Below are 13,642 nucleotides of genomic sequence, written 5' to 3'. Positions count from 1 at the left end.
GCTCTGTCAAAGCTGAGGGGCGAGGGTCCATCACCCCCTTTCTCTATAGCCACCCCAAGTCCTTCCCTGAGGGCCTCTTCAAGACCATGCCTGTCTTAGGTCATCCCTCCCTTGAGGAATCTTACCTGTCATTGGCTAACTGTCAGGCTCGGGGCCAAGCAGGGTAAAGTAAAGTGGGCAGAGGCAGTGCCCCTGCCAGGGAGATAAGCTTTGTCTCCTTAGTGGCTTATGGTCCCAAGGTCTGTCACTCAGCCCTAGCCATGGGGGTTTGCAGCTTCTAAAACCAGGCAGGGTGGTTCCCAACAACAGGGATTGCTAGCTGCCTCGGCTTCATAGCTGGGCTCATAGCCCCAAGTCAGAGTCTGGAGGATCCTTCTGATTGGATGGGCTTCAGGCCCATGTGCCCCCAGGGACCTATGACTCTGGCTAGGGATGGAATGTGTTGATTGGTTTAAGCCAACTGGGGCCAACCCCTTGGTCTGAAGGTTTCAATTCCTTCCAAGTCCATGGTGTGTGTGTGTGTGTGTGTGTGTGTGTGAGAGTAGGGTGACTGTCCCAGTGTGAACATGGGTTTCATTAGGGAGGGGAAAGAGGGTTGGCAGATGGGTGGGCAACCAACACCCCCCTTTGTGGTTTTTCTTCTCCTTTTCCTCCACTCCAACAAGTGCAAGGAAAACTCCCCCTGTGACATCATTGCTGGCCTGCAGTGCACCTGGGGCACCGAGATTTCTTCTCTGCCCCATGAACAACCAGGCCTCATCCTGTCTCCTGTCGTTTGCATCCTTGGACACTCTCAGCCTGGGCCCTTCCATGAGGCTTCTCCAGGAAGCCTTCCAGATGCCTTCAGCCCTCAGGGAGCCTACCCATGCTTTTGCCTCATGGGTAGGCATCCACGAATACTTTGCCCTGCCATGCTTCCCAATTGCCTTTCTAAGCCTCACTCAAAGAGTGGTCCTTCAGGAGCTGTCGTCCCGACCATGCCTCCTGACCCCACTCCCTGTCTTCCACCCAGCAGCTGTCATCCCAGCCTCAGGCCTACCTATTCCTCACCAGAGTGGGGCATGGAGGAGGCACTATAGCCTCACAGGGGGCTGGGCTGGGTGTTGGTCCCACTGCCCCAAATCCTCCCGCCTTCTCCCACCTCAGAGCCTTGGCATTTGCTACACCTTCTGCCTGAAAAGCTCTTCCCAGAGCTGGCTCTTTCCCATCCAGTAGATCCTAGAACATGTCACCATTTCAGTGAGGACTTCTTGATCCCCTTGGATTCCCTATAATTCTTCTCCTAAGCTCTCACATTTCCTGCACAGAACTTTCCAAAATGTGTAGTTATTTCACGTGTTTTTAGGGGTCCATTTCTCCCAATGTGAGAAAGCTGTTCTGTGAAGGCAGGGCCTTGGCTGTCATGTTCCCCATTACGCCCCGGTGCTTAGCACAGGGCCCAGGGCAGATGAGACACCCAGTGTGGCTGAACCAATGAATGAAGGTGTGTGTGAGTGATCTGGTGAGTGAACGCCTGTGTCTGGGATCCAGCATGACCTCTGGGTTTCTGAGGTTCCAGCTGTTCTTTATCCTCCCTCATTGTCTCTGCTGTTGGTTTACTGTGGCTTCTCTTTGGGTCCCCTGAGCCTCCCTGCTCTGGCTGGGCCTGGAGCCACGTCCTGAGCCACAGCCTGCCTGTACCCTGAGCTTGTCAGAACCATCACTTCTGGGGGTGTGATGGGGACAGAGGGCTTCCCCTGCTGTATTCCCCTGCACCCTGGGGGGCATTGCTTCCACTCTGAGCTCACTCGCACCAGAGGCCAGTCCAGCCCCATTTGTGTGTTTGTGTCTGCTCCTCCTTTCAATGGCCCGACCCCCAGCTGCCCTCCATGTACTAATCTCATGCCAACTCAGCTCACCCCTCCCTTCCTTCCTCTTTTCTCACCTCCTTCAAGAGCTGCATACTTGCCTAGTCACCCCCACCTCCCCTCCTGGGCAGAGCCGGGATGGCAGCAGCCACAGCCCATGCTGAGCGCTCTGTGTGCTGGGTGGGTCTGCTGCAGGCAAAGCCATGGGTGAGCCTCAGTTGGGTGCTTTCCTCCCCATTTCACAGATGAGGAAACTCGCACACAGAGAGGTTAGGAGTGATCTCTATTTGTTGGCCAGGGCTTGTGTTGACTAGTAACTCTGTGATCCAGGCCTCATCATCTTGTCAGGTACCCGTGGCCTGCAGGTGTGGCGAGGCCCTCATGTGCTGCCCGTGAGGACAGGGTCCAGCCACTTGGTTGATCCTTCCATGTGGAGGCCATTCCTTAGCCCAGTGCTCCAGCCCTCACTTCTCCCAAGGAGGCGGGGAAGCGAGCAGGGAAGTAGACTAAATGATGTCGCTGGTGGGTGAGTGTGGGAAAAGAGAACAGGTCATGGGAGCCTTCACCGTTTTTTCTTGCATAATTCTCCATCGTTCTTGGTCATGGGGTGAGTTAGGGTGATGGCAGCCCCCTCCTGCACTCCTGTCCTGCCCACAGTAGGACTGGGAGTGCCCAGGCTGCCTGGGACTTGGTGAGGGATTTCTCTCATTTGGAGGTTCAGTACTAGGAGACCCAGGTGCTTGCATCTCTCAGCACATTTCCCCAAATCTGCTTTCTCTGCCATCAAGGTGACATTTGGTCTCTCCTCCTCATCATTTCTCTCTTTGCCATCGGTCAGGACCTGGTAGGGCCCTAACCCCACCCCTAGAGAGGGGTGCAGGCTGGTCATGGGGCTCTGTGAATACCTCCCAGCTGCCACAGGAGTTGTATCAATGTCATGCCAGAAGCTCCTCAGCACGGTGAAACCATTTGGGGGCAGAGGTGACTACTAGGTGAGAGAAGTGAGGGATTCAGAGTAGGGTGCCAGATAAAATCCAGGATACTTCAATTTTAGCTAAACAATGAATAATTTTGAGGGGATAAGTATGTCCCAAATATAATACAGGACATATTTATACTAGAAAAGCACTTTACCTGAAGTTTAATTTTAACTGGGTAACTGTATTTTCATTTACTTACCTTAGTTTTATTCGGCAGTGCTAGTTTGGAAAGGCTCTAGGTGTTACTCGAGCGTGGTGTGGGGAGAGGAGAGGAGATGAGTCCCTGAATCTCATAGAAGTCTCCCAGGTACAGTAACAAAACTCTGAGTGGATGGGCCTGGGAAGCAAGGGGATCTACTGTTGCTCATGATGAGTCCAGAGACGGGAGGTCCCCTGAGCTCCAGCTCTACCTGCTCTGAGGTGCTCGCAGCTCTGCCTCCAGGATGGTGCCCCTGAGACACTAAGTGGATGCAGTACCTCCAGACACCACATCTGCATCTGCTGCCATCAGGCTTGCATTTCATTGTCCTGGCAACATGCAGCCCTGGTCTGGGAGGTGTGGGAGGAAGGGTCAGCATTTTTGTGAATGGCTGGCTGTTTGGACACAGCTGCTTCTCTGGCCAGCGACATGTACTGATTCTTTTTCCCATTTGGCTCCCAAAGGGCCCGATAATGGAATGAAAGAAATCTGAATAAATTGTCTGATGCATCATGACTAAGTTTGCAATGTGCCAAGTGTCCCCCAGGAGAGGCCCCTGGACAGCAGGGTTGCAGTGGCTGGCCTGCATGTTGGAGACCATTCCCAGGGACAGCCCTCCATGTGAGATGCTCCAAGTTCTAGAAGTACTTGGAGGGTCTGGAGAATTGTCACATGAATTTGTGGCACGGCCTCATGGCCTCTGACTAAAAAGTGGTGGCACAATTTGTTGACCTGGCTTGGTGGCGGGTGGATAACTCAGTCCACACAGCCTGCTTCACTGACAGCTTCGATTACTCCCAAGTTCTGTTAGTGATCCCGTTTTGACTGCCAAGGAAATTGTGTGTGTCAGTCTTTGTAGATTTACGGGGCCTTGCAGGATAATTCTCATTGCATTGCCATCAACACTCTACTTCAAGTATGTGTAGAGAGCCCTTTACCATTTCTTTTCCTGCCTCCATGCCCCTCAGCCTCCTTCCTACATCTATTCTCCAGGGAAAATGTTCTCAATTTAATTAACTCTTTTCCCTGTGTTTTTATGTCTAGGTCCTTTTACTATGCTGACCAGTAGCTATAAAATTTATTGATCTGTTACTTGAACTCTTTAAAAATCTAGTATGTACATTAGTGGTAGTACCCAAGAGTTTTTATTGAGCTTGAACCCTATGCCCACTACACTTCATGTCCATTTACTCTTTGATTTCACGGTGACCTTTTGAAGTTAATATTATTATTACCAGCCTCCCTCCCCCATGCACACTTTATAGATGGGACACTGAGATTTCCTTACTCAGAGTTCCATGGCAAGTGACAGAGCCAGGGCTGGGACTGCACCTGGGAATCTAACCCAGGGCCTGTGCTCTTAACCCGTCCACCTGCTACCCAAAGAGTGGCCTAGAGACCAGCAGCAGGCAGTCGCTGGAGCCTTGTGAGAAATGCTGAGTCTCAGGCCCCCACCCAGAAATGCATGTGACAATCAGAGAGACTCTGATGTAGCCTCCCTGGAGGGAAGCATGTCCCTTGATGCTGCCCTAGTGCCACATTCAAGTTTGGTAGTCACAGCCCTGCTCTACTCTTGTTGACATTGTGGCTTGTCTTTGTCCTCACAGGCCCTTCCCTCAGGAGGCATGTTTTGTCAGAATACTATAGATGTATCAATTTCATGTATCAATTTGGCTAGGCCATGGGACCCATATATTTGGTCCAACATTCTTCTATGTTTCTATGAAGGGTTTTGTTTTTTTAGATGAGATTAGCATGTAAATCAATAGATTTTGAGTAAAGCAGATTGATTACCCTGTATAGTATGGGTGGGCCTGGCCCTATTAGTTGAAGGCCTTATTGAAATGACTGACACCTGCCTCCTTAATAGAAAAGGATGGATTTCTGCCTTCAGACTCAATTCACAATGCCACCTCTCCATGGGGACTCTGGTCTGCCTGCCTACCCTGCAGACTTTGGACTTTTCAGGCTCGACAATTGCGTGAGCAAATTCCATAAAATCTCTGTGTCTCACCAAATCTGATTCTCTCCCCCTCTCTCTCTCTCTCCTCCCTCTTTCTCTTCACGTATATCCCATTGGTTCTGTTTGTTTTGGAGAACTCTGACTGGTGCAAACAGCCTTGGACCAGTCAGATAACTGTATTATTTCACTGTCTGGTCCCCAGGCTGAACCGATAATCAGAACCCGCCTTTATCCTGGATGGGATAGGCAGCTGAGTTGAAAAGTGAAAGAAAGATCCCTTTTGTGAGATCGCAGCTGCTGAGGAACCTCAAGAAGGCAGTGAGCTAATAGCAAAGCAAGGAGTTTATTGAAAGTGGGGTCCCTCGGGAGCGAGGAAGGGGAAGCAGTTGAACTGAGGCTAGTTCCAGCTCAGACCAGTTCCCATCAGGGGGGTTTGGAGCAGGGATTTTAAAGAAAAAAAACACCCATGTACTATAGGGAAGTAGTCTTGTAATTGCTTATTTTGAACTGCTTTACTTTTCTCCTATTGTGTTTTCTCTAGTTCCTGGGACTCGTTCCCGCAGCTTTCTAGCTCTAGTTCCGGGAACTGTCTGTCCCCGACAGGTTACTTGGGCGCTGTACCGCCCTGGTCTGTTTGTTCTGATATCCTGTCTATGCAAGGTCAGACCAAACCGTCACCTTTCCTCTGGTATGCTCTCTCACGGATGCCGGAGAGGTGAGACTTCCGTGGTGGTACTGAGTGCATGCCTGGGCTCGGCTTGGCTTTGGAGTGAGAATGTTTTAGAGCTCTGCCTTCTGTCCCTGCCATCTCCCTCCTTCCTAATCAAACGGGGAGTTTCCACCTGTGGCCACTATGAGAGCAATCAGGGCCTGGGAACTCGCCAGTGTGGATACAGTCCAGTTTGCTCTGCATATGTCGTGCGATAGAAGCTCGCAGGGATCAGACACCTTGGTCTCTGAGAGTGTGAGGGGTGCGCATGTGTGATGGAGGAGCTCCCCAAGTATCTTAGGGCAGGGTTGGGGGATTGTGGCTTTTTTCCTTTTGGAAGGTATGTGAGGGAACATGCGGGTCCCAGCTTCCAGCCCTCCACATGGATACTTTTCAAGCCCAACTCTGCAAAGAGCTAAAGTTGATTGAGTTCTTCCACATGCCAGACACTACGCTAAGTGCTCTATAAGCATTATTTGGATGTATTCTTTTAAATAAATAAATAAATAAGTAAGTAAATAAATTAATTAATGCAAGTGATTTATCTATTATTTTTAAAACTTCAAAAAATCCTTACCCAAGGACATTTACAAAAACTTATTTGAGAAAGAGAGGAAGAGAGCAAGAGAAACATTGATGTGAAAGAGAAACATCTATTGGTTGCCTTCTTGTATGTGCCCCAACTGGGGATCAAACCCATGACCTTTCGGTTTATGGGCTGATGTTCTAACCAACTGAGCCACACAGTTGAATTAAGCCACACAGGCCATGGCTAGATGCATTCTTACCACCACCTTAGGAAGTGGGTACTAGGAGGAAACTGAAGCTTTAGGGAATAAGGGACTTGTCCAAGATCACACAGATTTTTATATAGCAGAGCTAGAATGTTACCCAGCCCTGTCTGCCTGGGGACTGTTACCTGGGTGTGTAGGTGCTGGAAGTGGTGTTGGCCTCCAAGCCTGCATCATTCACTGCTTGGTGGGATTTAAACTTCCTGTCTGCACATGGGATAGAGTTATCGACCTTACCCAGTGCTGCTTAGGCTCTCCTCTGCTGTGTAGAATATGCGGGAAGCCAGAGCAGATCTCTGGAGGGCAACCCAACTCACACAAGACCCCTGAAAAGCACACAAGGTGGAAGGAGGCCAGTGCCCAAGACCAGTATGAAACCTTGCTGCCCAAGCTTTCTTCCCCTCTCTCCACAAGGGCAGGAGAGAGAATCAGAGGGCAAGCAGGGGCAATAGCAGATACAGTGGGTGAGAAGACACTCTTTTCTGAAACAACCCTGTTATTCTTTGCGTTTAGTCTGGCCTGTTTTGGTAGGAAGCAGGATGTGCCCCAGTCAATGGGCTTGTTCACATCCTTTTCCACTGGGTGTGGTGGTCACTGGAAAATGACAAGGTCTGTTGACCAGGGACCCACTCGACCAGGTTTACTTCCTCTAGAATATAAAACCTGTGAGAGCATGCGCCTGTTCTGTCTGGTTCCCCACCCCAAAATGTGCCTCAGGTAGTAGATACTCAATCAACCCTTATTGAATTGAATGAGCACAACTTCTCCCCAGTCTCCTCTGACCATGCTCAGAAACTGTAAAGTGTGGACCAGGCTTGGGGCGGGTTCTGCAGACCTCCTGGAGTTAGGGGCAAGGTTCTATACAGCATGTTTTGCCCCGGGAATAGGTTGGTGGTAATCATTAATTTTCTTCACCAATACTTCTAGCTCTCCATCTCCCGGGCACATGGTAGGACTTCCCCCTTTAAAATCAGGTGTTGCCCCGGACTTGGTTTGGACTCTGAAATGTGAGTAGAAGTGACATATGTCACATCTGGGCAGACACTGTAAGAGCCAATGTGTGATTCACCATGTGATTTTCTTCCACCATGATGATCGTGGACTTGCATGTTGAGGTGGAGCTCCTTTCAGACTGGGTCTCTGAATAACGGCCGAGAGCAGAGACCCTTGACTCTGCTACATGCTGGACATGCAGCAGGAGCAGGAAGTACAATTTGGTTGTGTTAAACCATGGGGATGTTAGACTTGTTTGTTATCACACCACAGCCTAGCCTACTCTGACTGGTAAAGAGCCTTTAGTTTTCATTGGTTCTCAGAGGGGCTCTATCAGCCAAACAAGGTGAAGAACCACTGTCCCAGAGCTCAGCTAGAAAGGTATGGGTGTGCAGGAAAGCAAAACTCATGATTATTACATGCCCCACAATGTGCCAGACACTTTGCTGGGTGCTTCACATATGTTATGATATTTAATCTCCTTGTGAGGTAGCTAGTATGAACCCCAATTTACGGATGAAATGAGGCTGAGAGAGTTTAGGGTGTTGCTACCCAGAGTGTGATCTCCAGACCAACAGCATCAGTATCACCTGAGAGAATATTAGAAAGGTAGACTTTCGGGCCCCTCTGCAGTCCTACTATATGAAAATCTATGTTTGAGCCAGCTTCCCAGGCTATTTGTGAGCACATTGAAGTTTGAGCACACTAATGACACTGATTTGGGGGACTTGCTTGACATTACCTAGCTAGCTCATAGCAGATGTAGATAAGGGATGCGAGCAGCCATCCAGCAAGAGATAGGAATGGCTATACCCCCCCTCCCCCCACCCCATGCCAGGAGAGTGGGGCCAGGATGTGCAGAACTTGGGTCAGTCACCTGGATCATCCGCTCAGTCTGTGTTCATGATCTCAAGGCACGTCTTCAACCAGTGTGAGTGGTTGATGGCATAACCAAAGCTACTTATTGGTGTAAAAAAGAGCACACTGCAAAGCACCCAGGCTGTGTCCAGGGTATGTGTTCCTTCCAGCTGTGGATCCTTGAGTGAACACTGGGAACACTGGTGGTGGGCGGGGGGTTGGCTCAGACACTGTACACCGTGGGGAAGTCTCACATGACTGGGGAGCTAGGATAATTCCTTGGTAATGGTAGCCACACACCTTGGGGCCTCTGTGGATGCCAGAGGTGGGCCCCTTTGGCTTTGAGCTTGGTGCCTACTTGGACCATAAAGTGCCCCGAAACCCTGGTGCTGCACATCCCAGCTGGTCTTACCTGGTACACGGGCCTGCCAGTGGCTGACACAGGTCTTGATTCCTTGCAGCTCCCATCCCCAACTTCAGGGCCTGAGCAAAGCTTTTTGGTTGTCAAGTCATAGATTAGTAAGTGACCAGGATCCTGAGCCAGGAGAAAGACTGCAGCTGCCTGGGGACATGGCCCCGGCTGGGCATCTGGGAGAAGCAGATTCCTGTGGCCCATGGCCTCTGGAACCCTGATCAGCTGGTAGCATTTATCTCTGTGGAGACACAGTGGAGCTGCTGAGGAAATCGGAGCTCTTGTTCAGAGGGACATAATGTGGCTTCTCCCCCTTGGAAGCACCAGACCATCCTCTGCTGTTTTCTCTCCAGACATTTAGATTTTCCATGAAAAAGGTGCAGTTCCCTCTCCCTAGTTAAGGTCTGGTTGTCCATTCAGCTAAACAAGAAATTTCCTATTACAGGGTGATCAATGCATTCATATTGGGAACCTGCTAAGTGCCAAACACTGGGGATGCAAAGAAAATAAAGCACAGTAGCATTTGGTTAGGCTCTGGGCTAGTTCAACTACAAAGAAGGAAACAATAGACCCTGGCTGGTGTGGCTTAGTGGACTGAGTGCCCGCCTGCGAACCAAAGGGTTGCCGGTTCTATTCCCAGTCAGGGCACACGCCTGGGCTGCAGGCCAGGTTGGGGTCATGCAAGAGGCAAATGATTGATGTTTCTCTCACACATCAATGTTTCCCTCCCTCTCTTTCTTTCTCCCTTCCCCTCTCTCTAAAAATAAAGACATAAAATCTTAAAAAAAAATAAAGAAGCAGCAAACAATAATGTTTTGCCTTCACTTGCTCCCAATCCAGGGAGGCAGGATTTCGTGTTGCTGTGATGTGGGTGATTGAGGGACAGGTAAATTGTTCCCCAGGCCCAACAGAAGGAGGCGACAGTACAGGATATTGGCTGCGAGCACTGGCTGAGCACTGAGGCCTGGGTTCCTGTCCCGGCCCCACCATTTGCTTGCTCAGAGTTACATTAGTTAGACACAGATAGCAACAGGACCTGCTGGCGAGGACGGAAGGAAGGCATTGCCTTTGATGGAGCTCCTATCATAAGCCAAAGGTTGTGTGAAGGCACACTGATTATCGGAGACTCGAATCCATGGGTGCCTAGGGGGTGTTAGGGGGAAGGGGCATTACCTTTGGAGAATCTCATTTATGAGTTGGGGACTGAGTTGCCCAAGGCTGCAAAGCCAGCTGGTGGCAGAGCTGGCTCCAGCTCCCAGACCTCTGGTCTCTTCTGCGTCGACTCGGCACTTGCCCCATTTTCCCAAGCTGGGTGGGTTTTTTTTTGTTGTTGTTCTGATATGAAAATGTGGCTGCAGAAGGGCCACATGGAGCGGAGAAGCTCATGCAGGACCTGACCAGCTCCCTTCCCCTCGATAACTGGAGCCTGGACCTCTATTTGGCAATGGGCAGAAAAACAAATTAAAACAGAGAAGCTCTCATCTTCTTTTTACCCCTCACCCCACTCTGATGGATTTACTTTGGAAAGTGAAAGAAGGCTAATGGAATCACTTAATTTCCCTGATAATAGATTACACCCAAGTGCAATAATTAAACATTTTATAACAAATGGTTTCTTTCTGCATAATGTTCCTCATAGGTTTCTCCTGCTCTGACAGCCGTCCTCTTCCCCTTCCCCTGTCCTGGCCCTGAGGTGGCCTGACCTCTCTGGTGAGTCACTTTTCATTCCTGGGCATTGGGAGTCTGACCCAGGTAATAATAATTGCAGGAGGACCTTATAGGATTATGGGAAAGAAAAGAAAGTGCAATGAGAGAAGCAACCAGATCAAGGTTTGAATCCTGGCTCTGCCACTTCTGAGCCATGTGACTTAGGAAAGTCACTTAATTTCCATTCGCTTTAGTGTCTTCAGTTGCAGATGGGATAATACCGCTCCTTGGGCTTGCAGGGTGCTTATGAAGCTTGTGGCAGTACCTGCCAAATCCCCGGCACACTGGGCCTTCAGCAAGTGGGAAATGCTGTAATGTGAAAAAAAAAGAATATTGTGAGTCTAATTCTTTTTAACATGCACTGGAAGGAGAGGGACGGGGAATGGAGAGAGAGAATGAGAAAGAGACTATGAGAGATACAGAAACAGAGAGAAGTGGAACAGAGAATGAAAGAAGATAGAGGGAGAAGGAAAAGTTTGAGACCGTGGCAGGTCCGGAGCGAGCGAACATTTGTCAAATGGTGCACAAACCCTTATATAATCATGTACTTCACAGCCAAGGGACGCACATTTGCCAATCTTTCTAGCCAGATGTCTGAGGTTTCACAGAGCGGGGCCAGCTGGAATTTGGAGGCCTGTCTCTATTCCCCAGCAGCTTAGAGGCTGGGTGCCCGTCTGTGTGTTAGCAGAAGATTTGGAAGCAACGGTGGCACTTTCCCCTGTGATGCATGATTAATGTACAATTGACTGTGGCATGCACAGCTGTTGAGTATTTTCAAGGAAAATGTCTGCATAAGACCAAGAAGAAACATGGGGCTTATCCACTGCAAGGTCTGGCCTTGGTGTTAGTTGTAGGCAGGAGGCAAGAGTCAGCCCTGCTGTCCCTTGGGCCTGAAGGCTGGGGACCAGGTGTCTGGTGATCTTTTCAATGTCAGCACTGCTGGGAAGGAACACCCTGTGAAACACCCCGTATTCTTTGGTCTCTTTTTGTGTCATCCCACATGGTTTCATGGGTGTCTGGCTCTAGCCCTGGGCTCAGTTGAGCTGGGATCCAATCCACGCTGGACAAGGCAATATCCTCACATCCAAATGTGCCCGCAGTCCAGGGGGACACCAACGGTGTTTGCATCTACTCTAAGAAGGACAGAGGCTGGGGCAAGTGCCGTCACAGGTTGGGGGACCGTGAAGAGGTACCTACCTCTAACTGGGAAACTTAGGAATGCTTCCTGGACTGTGGCCAGAAGGCATTCCATGAATTGAGCCTTTTAAAAATGTTAATTACCAGGGGAGCCTAGAAGAGCTACAAAATGGCTTTGGTGCATGGTCAGCCTATGCCCCTGAGTCTCAGTCCCATCTATAAAGAGACAATAGTTTCTGTGTCACTGGAAAATTAAATGAGATAATGCCCATACAGCGCACAATGCGTGAGTGACCCACTGCAAGTGCTTAAGGGTGGGCAACTGCCCCTCTGCTCTCAAAGGGGTTATTCAGTCACTGGAGGAGGCAGTGGGAGTCTGGTCCTGAGCCCAAGGTTCCCCTCCAGTCCTTCCTTCTATGCTTCCTTTAGAGAACCTTCACCCCTTCGTGCTAGAGTTCTGGGCAAGAATGGCTGAGCTACCCCAAGAGTTGGGGAGAGGAGGGGCCGATTGTCATGACTCCTCTTTCTCATAGAAACCCTGTTCTTCCCTGCTTCCTTCAGGGATGCTAAACCATGAACCCCTTAGCCCCTTGGACCAAGGGCCATTTTGGGGTGCTCATCTTGCCTGCTTTCGGCCAGGAAAAACAAGGTGCCTGTCCCCCGTCATTTGGGAAGGAGTTTTGGTCTCTTTCAAAAGTCCAGCTTTCAGTGAAGGAATTTAGCTGGCAACGTGGGGGGTAATCCAATAACCACAAGCACGGTGAATGCTGCCTTAGCCTGGCCCTCGTTCAGGTGACCTATGGGATTAATTGGGTGGCAAGGCAGTATTATTTCCTCACCAAGCCCTGTGTTTGGAATGTGGCTCAAGTGCGTAGTAACCCGAGAGGCTAGTGTGGCCGGGGCTGAGCTGGCAAATATACTTTAGCATGATCATTACGATTTAGAATTGAAAAGACCTCCAGAGAGAACGCAATCCAAGAGTCTCCTTTGTAAACAGGGGACCCTCACTTAGAGAGTCATGTAAACGCCGATGGTTGGTTTTTCTCTTTGTCATGAACTCAAGTACCTGACTTAAGTTTTGATGGTCAGGCATCCATGTCAAAGATGGCTATCACAAATAAACACACTGCCAGCCACAGGTCTAGATAAGAAGCCAGGCCTCCTACCCCCGCCCTTCCTGCCCTGGGGCTCCTTCGTTTTGGAGATCTTTGACTGAAAATTGACTGTTGGTCAATTTCCCCCCTTTTTCCTCCAAAGCTTTAATTCTGGCTCTTAAGTTTTAAATTCACCAATTAAGAGTGAACCTGTGAAACCCTAGGTCCCACCCTTAGCCCCACTAAAAGCAGAACCCCTTTCCCTTGCTGCCCCAGTTGTGACCTTCCTGCGTGGCCCCAGGTTTGCCGTGTAGCTTTCAGGACTTGTGAGTAGTAAAACTTGTCTTTCAAACGTTGCTGGTGATTGTGGTTGCTGAGGCTGTCTTGTGACCACAAGCTGGTCCTACCACAACATTGGTTCCGAAAGGGAGACCCGGACCCAGGTGAGCGGCCCCGGACTCTTCTATCCCACAAAACAGAGAGGTGCCCTTGGCCGTCTGCAGCGGACCAGTGTTCTGCTCTATCCACTGGGGCAGTTTACCTGGGACATGTGACCTGCGCCTCCTTGGAAGGAAAAGTATTCTGTAACTGTGTGTCCCACAAGCAATAAATATTTGTTGAGAGAATGGATTTGTATTTGCTCCTTCGATTTAAACTATTGTCTTCAGAAAATCCAGTGAAAATGCAAATACGTTTTCTGGGAGTGGCAGCCCATTAAGCTATTAAATCCACATCACGAGTTTATTGAGTCCATTCTGGGCACCTAACTGGATCCTGAGGAGCCTGGCAGGTTGTTTTTGGACACAGAACCTCAGAGCAGGACTGTAGGGTGGGGCTGTCTGCGATCCAGGACCTGCCAGGGAGTCCCCAGCTCCGGAAGGAGAATGGCCCAGCTCGATTTTTTTGCCAACCCTGTTGGCAGGGTTTTAGATACTCAAAAGGAGGAATTAAA

At 49.8% G+C, this 13,642-nt stretch overlaps 1 protein-coding gene across 10 annotated transcripts in view; it reads left to right on the top strand.

The window, feature by feature from the left end:
- The window catches only part of ADRA2A (adrenoceptor alpha 2A), a 52,668-nt gene that overhangs the window by 29,821 nt on the left and 9,205 nt on the right, over window positions 1-13,642 (top strand). For 6 of the 10 annotated variants that reach the window (XR_008426595.1, XR_008426593.1, XR_011651096.1 and 3 more), the window contains exon 3: window positions 10,392-10,462. The exons of the other annotated variants lie outside the window; for them this stretch is intronic. The gene's annotated coding sequence lies outside the window, so the exon portion shown is untranslated. The remainder of the gene's footprint in view (window positions 1-10,391; window positions 10,463-13,642) is intronic. 10 annotated transcript variants of the gene reach the window in all.

The sequence above is a fragment of the Desmodus rotundus genome, chromosome 4, assembly GCF_022682495.2.
Source record: "Desmodus rotundus isolate HL8 chromosome 4, HLdesRot8A.1, whole genome shotgun sequence".
NCBI classification, from domain to species: Eukaryota; Metazoa; Chordata; class Mammalia; order Chiroptera; family Phyllostomidae; genus Desmodus; species Desmodus rotundus.
The sequence above is the reverse complement of the archived record's forward strand: the minus strand, read 5'-3'. Positions and strand labels throughout refer to the sequence as shown.